The sequence below is a fragment of the Caretta caretta genome, chromosome 10 (genome assembly GCF_965140235.1).
Source record: "Caretta caretta isolate rCarCar2 chromosome 10, rCarCar1.hap1, whole genome shotgun sequence".
NCBI lineage: Eukaryota > Metazoa > Chordata > Testudines > Cheloniidae > Caretta > Caretta caretta.
This window is the reverse complement of record NC_134215.1, coordinates 46,057,459-46,066,470: the sequence shown is the minus strand read 5'-3', so window position 1 is coordinate 46,066,470 and position 9,012 is coordinate 46,057,459.

Below are 9,012 nucleotides of genomic sequence, written 5' to 3'. Positions count from 1 at the left end.
TCCTGCAGCTGTTCAAATAGTCCAGAGTTCCTGAAGATGCGAGCGTCATGTACCTTTCTCGGCCATCCCACGTTGATGTCGGTGAAACATGCCTTGTGATCCACCAGTGCTTGCAGCACCATGGAAAAGTACCCTTTTCGGTTTATGTACTGGCCGCCCCAGTGTTCCGGGGCCAAGATAGGGATATGCGGTCCATCTATCGCCCCGCCGCAGTTAGGGAACCCCAGCGCATTAAAGCCATCCACAATGGTCTGCACATTTCCCAAAGTCACTACCGTTGATAGCAGCTCGTCAATGATCACGTTGGCTACTTGCAGCACAGCAGCCCCCACAGTAGATTTCCCCACTCCAAACTGATTTCCGACTGACGGGTAGCTGTCGGGCATTGCAAGCTTCCACAGGGCTATGGCCACTCGCTTCTCAACTGTGAGGGCTGCTCTCATTTTGGTGTCTTTGCACTTCAGGGCAGAGGACAGCAAGTCACAAAGTTCCACGAAAGTGGCCCTACGCATATGAAAGTTTCTCAGCCACTGGGAATCATCCCATACCTGCAACACTATGCGGTCCCACCAGTCTGTGCTTGTTTCCCGGGCCCAGAATTGGCATTCTACAGCATGAACATGGCCCAACAGCACCATGATCTCCCAATCGCCACACGCCATGCTGTCTGTGTCCATGTCCTCATCAGTATAGTAATCGCGCTGTTGTCACTTCCTCACCCGGTTTTGCAGGTGCTGCACATACTGCTGGATAACGCGCGAGGTATTTACAATGGTCAAAACTGCCGCGGAGATCTGATCAGGTTCCATGACTATGACACCTGCACAGGTAATCCTGGAAAAAGGGTGCGAAACGTAGGAGAGCAGAGCGGCAGCGGAAGCTGTGCTGTTTGGTTCACGGTAGCCGAACAACGGCGGAAAATGGTTGTCTTCTGTGGCTTTCACGGAGGTGGGAGCCCAGGACAGAAAACATGGAGAAGCTCGGAAGTGTGGCAATAGCGGGAGAGCAGAGTTGGCGGCGGAAGCTGTGCTGCTCGGTTCATGATGGCCGAGCAGAGCTGAGTTGGAGAGGTGGATTCATAGTTGGAGGAGAGCAGCAGTGCACCATCTGCTGAAAGCAGTATGGCGTCTGCACACCAAAAAGGCGCAAAACAATTGTCCGCCATAGCTTTCTGATGACACACACCCAGAAACACCCGCAAGAATGTTTTTGCCCCATCATGCACTGGGAGCTTAACCCAGAATTCCAATGGGTGGTGGGGACTGCGGGAACTGTGGGATAGCTACCCACAGTGCACCAGACTTTTACTTGTAGACATACATTTGAATTCCAGTTCCCATAAAGGAGGGCTGGGGCAGAGTCTGTGCCGAATGACAGCTGGTTTATGAGGCTGACTCAGAGCTTTCTCTCCTGCAGCCAGAGAAAGCGTGAGTACTTTATGTCATCAAGATAATAACAGGGATGCTGCTATCTGCAGCTGCCATTACCCAGCCTTTCTCTACTGTGGGCCCAACCCTGTTCCTAGTAAAGTCAGTCACAAAATTCCCAGTGACTTCAATGGGAACAGGAGCAAGTTCTGTGAGTTTCTCCATTAATCCCCAGCAGAAACAACTGTCCATAACGCAACAAGGCCAAAAACAACAACTGTTTTCTTTTTTGCATTGCGTCGTACTGGCCAATTCAGACTGGAAATAAGGCGTGCATTTTTAATAGCGAAAGCAATTAACTGTTGGAACAATTTACCAAGGATCATGGTGGATTCGCCATCACTGAACATTTTTAATCAAGGCTGGCTGTTTTTCTAAAAGCTCTGCTCTTGGGATTATTTGGGGGCAGGTCTCTGGCCTGTGTTATGCAGGAGATTGGACTAGATGATCGCAGTGGTCCCATCTGGCCTCGGAATCTATGACTCTCTGGCACCTGTGGTCCAGCTGAGTGAATTTTCACAGCATCTGCTTGCTTTAGTGACAGACTCACAGCCCAGAGCTTGGAATGCTTTGAAAATATAGGCAAACTTTCAGTCTGCTCACAGGTTTTCAGGAACCCATTCCATCACGCATTACAAACTCATTGAGAGGTAGAAAACAATGAGCAGGAAAATATGGCCAATCATCAACATGGAAGGAGGCGAATAGCTGGGTTTCCCAACAGCCCATACAAGGACCAGTTTGATTAATATATTTATTAATGGTTTGGGAAAGGGGGTGAAATACAGGAAAATCTGCAGAGGCACCAAAATTATTGAAGTGAGTCAAGTCTAGAAGGGATTGTGAGGAATTTCAGAAGCTGTTAAAGCCCGGCAACGGAGCAGCCCATTGGATGTGATATGGGAGGTCAGACTAGATATTTATGGCCTGAACATCTAACTACAGTAGCATTCGCGCTAATTTGTCTTTGTGATAAATATGACAGACACATAATATTCAAAGATCACTGTATCAGCTCTATAAGCATCACGTGTGTCTGTATGGGCTGGGGACTGTTCTGGTTCCATGGGGGAGTTACAGGGTTTCCTGCAGAAACTATAGTCACCTGGTTTCAGAGTAGCAGCCATGTTAGTCTGTATTTGCAAAAAGAAAAGGAGGACTTGTGGCACCTTAGAGACTAACAAATTTATTTGACCATAAGCTTTCGTGAGCTACAGCTCACTTCATTGGATGCATTCAGTGGAAAATATAGTGGGGAGATTTATATACATAGAGAACATGAAACAATGGGTGTTACCATACACACTGTAACGAGAGTGATCACTTAAGGTGAGCTATTACCAGCAGGAGAGCGGGGGTGGTGGGAGGGAACCTTTTGTAGTGATAATCAAGGTGGGCCATTTCCAGCAGTTGACAAGAATGTCTGAGGAACAGTGTGTATGTGTGGGGGGGAATAAACATGGAGAAATAGTTTTACTTTGTGTAATGACCCATCCACTCCCAGTCTCTATTCCATCCTAAGTTAATTGTATCCAGTTTGCAAATTAATTCCAATTCAGCAGTCTCTCGTTGGAGTCTGTTTTTGAAGTTTTTTTGTTAAAGAATTGCAACTTTTAGGTCTGTAATTGAGTGACCAAAGAGATTGAAGTGTTCTCCAACTGGTTTTTGAATGTTATAATTCTTGACCTCTGATTTGTGTCCATTTATTCTTTTACGTAGAGACTGTCACCTGGAAATTATTAAAGCAAACCCCTAGGCCAGTAAGTAGGCTAGAGAAGCCTCATTCCCTGGGTAAATAGCATTGACTGGTTTGACCTGGTTAAAGAGGCCAGGCAGACAGAGAACTGGAAAAAGTGACCAACCTAGCATAGGGAGCCAAACCAAAAACTGACATAAGAACGGCCATACTGGGTCAGACCAAAGGTCCATCCAGCCCAGTATCCTGTCTACCGACAGTGGCTAATGCAAGATGCCCGAGAAGGAGTGAACCTAACAGGTAATGATCTAGTGATCTCTCTTCTGCCATCCATCTCCACCCTCTGACAGACAGAGGCTAGGGACACCGTTCCTTACCCATCCTGGCTAATAGCCATTAATGGACTTAACCTCCATGAATTTATCCAGTTCTCTTTTAAACCCTGTTATCGACCTAGCCTTCACAACCTCCTCAGGCAAGGAGTTCCACAGGTTGACAGTGCACTGAGTGAAGAACTTCCTTTTATTTGTTTTAAACCTGCTACCCATTAATTTCATTTGGTGGCCCCTGGTTCTTATATTATGGGAACAACTAAATCACTTTTCCTTATTCACTTTCTCCAAACCACTCATGATTTTATATAATGATTGATTCCTAACATCCCATTTGCTTTTTTGACTGCTGCTGCACACTGTGTGGACGTCTTCAGAGAACGATCCACGATGACTCCAAGATCTTTCTCCTGATTAGTTGTAGCTAAACTAGCTCCCGTCATATTGTATGTATAGTTGGGGTTATTTTTTCCAATGTGTGTTACTTTACATTTATCCACATTAAAATTCATTTGCCATTTTCTTGCCCAATCACTTAACTTTGTGAGATCTTTTGAAGTTCTTCACAGTCTGCTTTGGTCTTAACTATCTTCAGCAGTTTAGTATCATTAGATTGGGACCAGAGGGACCAGCCCTGCGAGGCTCCGATGTGCTTTGAACCCTGCCAGGTCTTCTCATAGAAGGTAGGGACACCTGGTAAACTAGACCTGCATAGAAGCTGTTTATTGGTTTTAAGATCCGTTTTCTCTGAAATGGTTTTGTTCTGAATAAATACCACTTTGCTCTGTGAAGGTGGCTGGTCACTGGTTAACCCTGCCATTGCCTCAGAGAGAACAGGGGGGCAGATGCTGAGCTAAACTCAGACTTGCTAAGGGGATTGCAGCGAACTGCAGCCTAAATCTCATGGGACACCACCCTGTGAAGGGTGATGGCTAGAGGCCTGAGACCTGAGTGGTCAACCTCAAGGTGGCCACTAGGGGGTCAGAGGTGCAGTTTCCTACTGAACGGTGACAGCCTCCACCACTGGGAGTGCCTGGATTGGTGACAGACCCTGGTGTAGGAGCGGAAGGCCAGGAAGGATGGGCACTGGCAGAATTGTGGGGGGAGCACAGGACTGGTATAGCTGGGGCAGCTGAAGGACAGAGCTGTGTGAGGGAAACATGCCCAGCATCTGTCTGCAATGTTCCAGCCCTAGTCAGTTTTATTAACCTCTTACTCTCTGGTGCACTGCAGTGGCATTTAATAGTTAAGCCCAGCTGGGAGCTTTCCAAGCCACGAACAGTAAATTTCTTGTCTCTCGTTTCACAGTAGATTTACTAATGCCTTTTATTTCCCTTCGCCACTTCCCAGGCTCTATCAGAAGAAGCACCCGTTCCCAATGAGTCATGGCTTAAAGCTTTACAAGGCAGCAAGCTCAGCATGCCAAGCCTCCTCCACCCGCCCCACTGGCAAACCCCGAAGCTGGCTCACCATGGTCCCTCCTCTACTGGCTGTGTGCACTGCGCGGAGAATAAATCCCCCTCCTGTCCCAGAGCCAATGCTCCAAGCGGAAGGGAGTCGCAAAGGCTCACGGACCTGGCAAAAAATGTTGTGTTGAAACTGAGCTGGGCGACTAAGGGGCCGGCCTAAAGCACCGTCTCAACAAAGCAGGTGCTCCCAGGTGCTGAGAGACACACCCCCCCCCCGCCCCACGCACACTTTTTTGGGACCACTAGAAGCCCTGCATGCTTCAGAGGAGCCCTGACTGCGCGGTTGGGAAAGATCTATGTGGATCCCCTTGGCCATCCCCTCCAAGGTCAGCACCCTGGGGTCATCCCGAGACAGTCTGTCAGCGCTTTGTCCAGTTCACCTGGAGGTGACTTAAGCAATGTGGCCTCCACCTTTTCCTTTAGGAGACTCAGGATTAGCTGCCCCTCTCTCTACAGCGATATTGCAGTGATTTGGCCGCTGTGTAGCTGTAGCACTCCCCCCTAGAGTGGCATCTGTACTGGGCAGCTCTGTCACAGCCCCCGTACGGGGTAAAAGCCAAGCTCTCCCCAAGGCTGGAGCAGCAGGCCAGGCAACAGTCTGGTTCCTGTGCTGAGCTGGCTCATGGGCTTCCCAGGGGTGCCCCACACTACTTTGCAGAGACTGGTGATTGTGGGGGGGAAACCAAGTGGTTTTCCTAGCTGCTAATTACTGCTGAGGAGGCTGTGACACCTGTAAGGCTCATGCGGGCAGGGAGCTCACAGATAGCAATCCATGCTGGATGGGCACTGATGTATTTTATGATGGCGAAGTCATCCAGCAAGGGAGGGGAAACAATATCATGTGACTTAGGTGACCTGGCCTATTTCTTGGCTAAGAAATGGCTAGTTATTATTATCATGTATATTGCACTAGCGGAGATCCAGAGCCCACTGTGCTGTGCACTGTACAGACACACCGACAGACAGCCTCTGCCCTGAAGAGCAAATAAGAGAAATGGATGAGGCAGAGAATGGCACTAAAAGAGAGTGCATGATCCACCCATGATCACCCAGCAGGCCCAGAACCCGGGTCTCCTAAGCCCCAGTTCGGTGGCCAATCCCCAGCCCACGCTGGCAGTATGGATTGGGGGAGCCACCCACATTTGCTCAAACTGAACAGCTGTTGGCCAGTGAATAAACTGGTACAATCAGCCGGTGCAATTCACAAACAGGAGAAGCTAATTTCATTGGAATTGTCGGTTCAGCTCTGCTGCTGACGGACCACCTGCGTCACCCTATGGCACACCCTGCACACTGTCTCCTCCTGGACAACGCAGCTCACTCGCTGCCAGAGGCAGAAATCACCTGGGTCTAGTGCCTGAGCTGCCATTGCGATTAGCTTGGGCTGCAGCCGCAGGACGGCCTCGTCATCCATTTCTCAGAGCGCTCCCCTCTGGGAAAAGGGCTGGGCTTCTGAGCTGGCACTGCTCAGGCCCAGCTGAAGCCTGATGCAGGCTGCAATACGAAATATGGCAGTCATCTCGCCCATGGCCCTCCAGAGGCACTCGGCCTTTCGGCTAGCTTCACCATGGCGCGGATGCAATTCGCCCTGCGTAAGATAGGCTCTATCTGACCCACAGCATCACCTGCCTTGGAGATCCAGGGGCGAAATTGGAAGAGGGCCAGGCAGCCATAGGGAGATTCCTGGCACATGTATGGCAGCTGATTTTGTCATCTTTATTCAGGCTAAAGAGCACCGTGCTGGAGTAGCCCTACTGGAATTAATACAAAATCAAGGGCATTGTGGAAAGCAATTAAGTACTTGTTTAAGTCCATTCCTGTTCAGGACAGCACTTAAACACATGCTTCCATTTTGTTCCATTGAAGTCAAGCACAGGCCTCGAGGTAATTGAGTGGATAAAGGGCCAGCGGACCGAGCATGGGACTCTGCTTGGGCAGTTCAGCATCATCATGCAAGTGTCCCACTCTTCCCTATCTTGGCTGCTTGCCTCTTTCCACGATAGCTGAACTGACCCGGTGATTTTATTACCTGTGAAATGTTTTGGAGCTGTCATTTGTCTCTTTCCAAAGACGTACTCGAAATGATCTATAAGTGTACTATTACCCATAACTGACCAAAAACAACGCAGGCTGCTGTGATGAAAGAGAGGCCTCTGCAGAATCTGAACTGTGAATAGGTGACATGCTCTTTGCTTAAAAAGCTTGTGACTGCAAACATGGTACGTGAGCCACAACCAAGCGCGAGGCCAGTCCCCCAGCTTGTGTAGACTGTTGTAACTTCACTAAAGTCAATGCTAATTTATGCCAGGGGAGGATCTGCCCCTCTGCTCCTGGATAGCAACAGAAATATATGGAGAATTACAATGAAAGGATTATTTAAAACATAGCGTGGTCATAGACTCAGTGCATTCACACAGGGCAAGTCGGTGTCCCCCATCCGTGCGCACACAATAACTGACCAAGACCGGATTCCCTGAACTACATTGTCCTGTGCTTTGTCCAATAGGGTATGTAAAGATGCACTAATACAAGAGGATTGCAGGCTCCCAGAGATCTCTGAGGTTGCTTTGTTCCATTGCATCCAATTTATGGAGCTGGGGAGAGAGCTCACCCCTCCCCTGCCCGACTATTGTGCACAAACCTGATTGCCTGGGGGATGGGTGCCAGTCAAACACCCCTCATTAACTTTGGGAGGGTTTGAGTGAATAAGTGGTGTGGGAAAAGCCCAGCTCAGGGAGATTGGAAGAGAAGAGACAAGGGAAGGAGCAGGAGTGAGAGCCAGCTGCTGGCAAAAGGGGACTGTTAGAAATGCTCAGCCTGGAGCTGACAGGAGGTGAGGCCACATACTCACCCCACCAGCCTGGGCTCCCCCCACATGCCAGCACCAGAGCAGAGTGCATGGAGAGGTGGGTCCGGCCCACAGCGGGGAGGGGATTGCATTGGCATGGGGCACAGAGTCTGTGTGTCTAGCCAGGTGGGGAATGGGAGGGGAGTCTGTAGCTGTAACCGCAGCTCGAGTTCCAGGCGTGGGTCTGCTCCTGGCTGTGCCTGGGTTTGATAAAAGTCTTGTGCTGTTGTGAAGTGTGGGGCTTGTTCCAGGGGTTAACTCTGGCCCCCTATAGGGGAGGGGTGGTGTTTGTGCGTGGCCGGCCCTGGGACCCTTTTCCCAGCCCTGGCCGCCCCCCCGACCTGACCCATTACTCCTGGTTCATAACTTCACAGCCCTGTGGGTGCGCGGATTATGCTTCAGAGAGAGCGTGCGTGTGTTCAGACCCAATGTCAGGGAAATCCTATTTCAGGATGGACTTTTCATGGAGTCTGAGTCAGGTGTCCAAATTCAAAGAGATCGGGGTACCTAACTCCCTTGGGTTGCTTTGAAAACTGGAGCAAGGTATGTATCTGGCGCACTGAACACCTCACAGTCTGGAATGCATCTTTCTTCCTGACACCCCTGTGAGTGAGGGCTGTATCCCAGCTTTACAGCCTCAGCCACAGAGACTTGCTCAAGGTCCCAGGGGAGAGCTAGGGCAGGATCTGTGCAGTGCCAGGCACTGAACCCTCACTCCTCTGCTGGTGCCTTTGCCACTGGCCCATTCTTCCTCCACTGCTGTCTGCTCTGTTTCTTCACTTAGAAAAGGGAAGAAGAATTGGAATTTTCCTGTTATTTTTGTGTCTGACACAGGTTTTTATGAGGGCTGATGAGTGATGATGTCTTTGTGGACAACACACAAAGAATAACATTCCAAGGCCTGGTCCTGCCAGGGCAACCCCTTTGCCTCCCCTGGAATTTGTTTGGGATTTTTTTTTTTTTTTTGCTTGGCTCAGGTTCTTGCCATTTAAATGAATAGCAGCTAGGAACTGGACTCCGTGACTTGTATTGACAGCCCGACTTCCAGAACGCTGCCAGGAATAAGCAAAGCAAGGCCAGGCTCCGGTTCCTGCAGCACACCGTGACTAATGCCTGTTTTCTGGGAGACCAGCTTGCTGATACCTCTGTGACACCCTGGAACCCCAATATTCACCACTGTCATGTAATTAGGATCTGTTTTGTACAAAGCATGCCTTGTGAGGTATCATTCTAGAAGTCT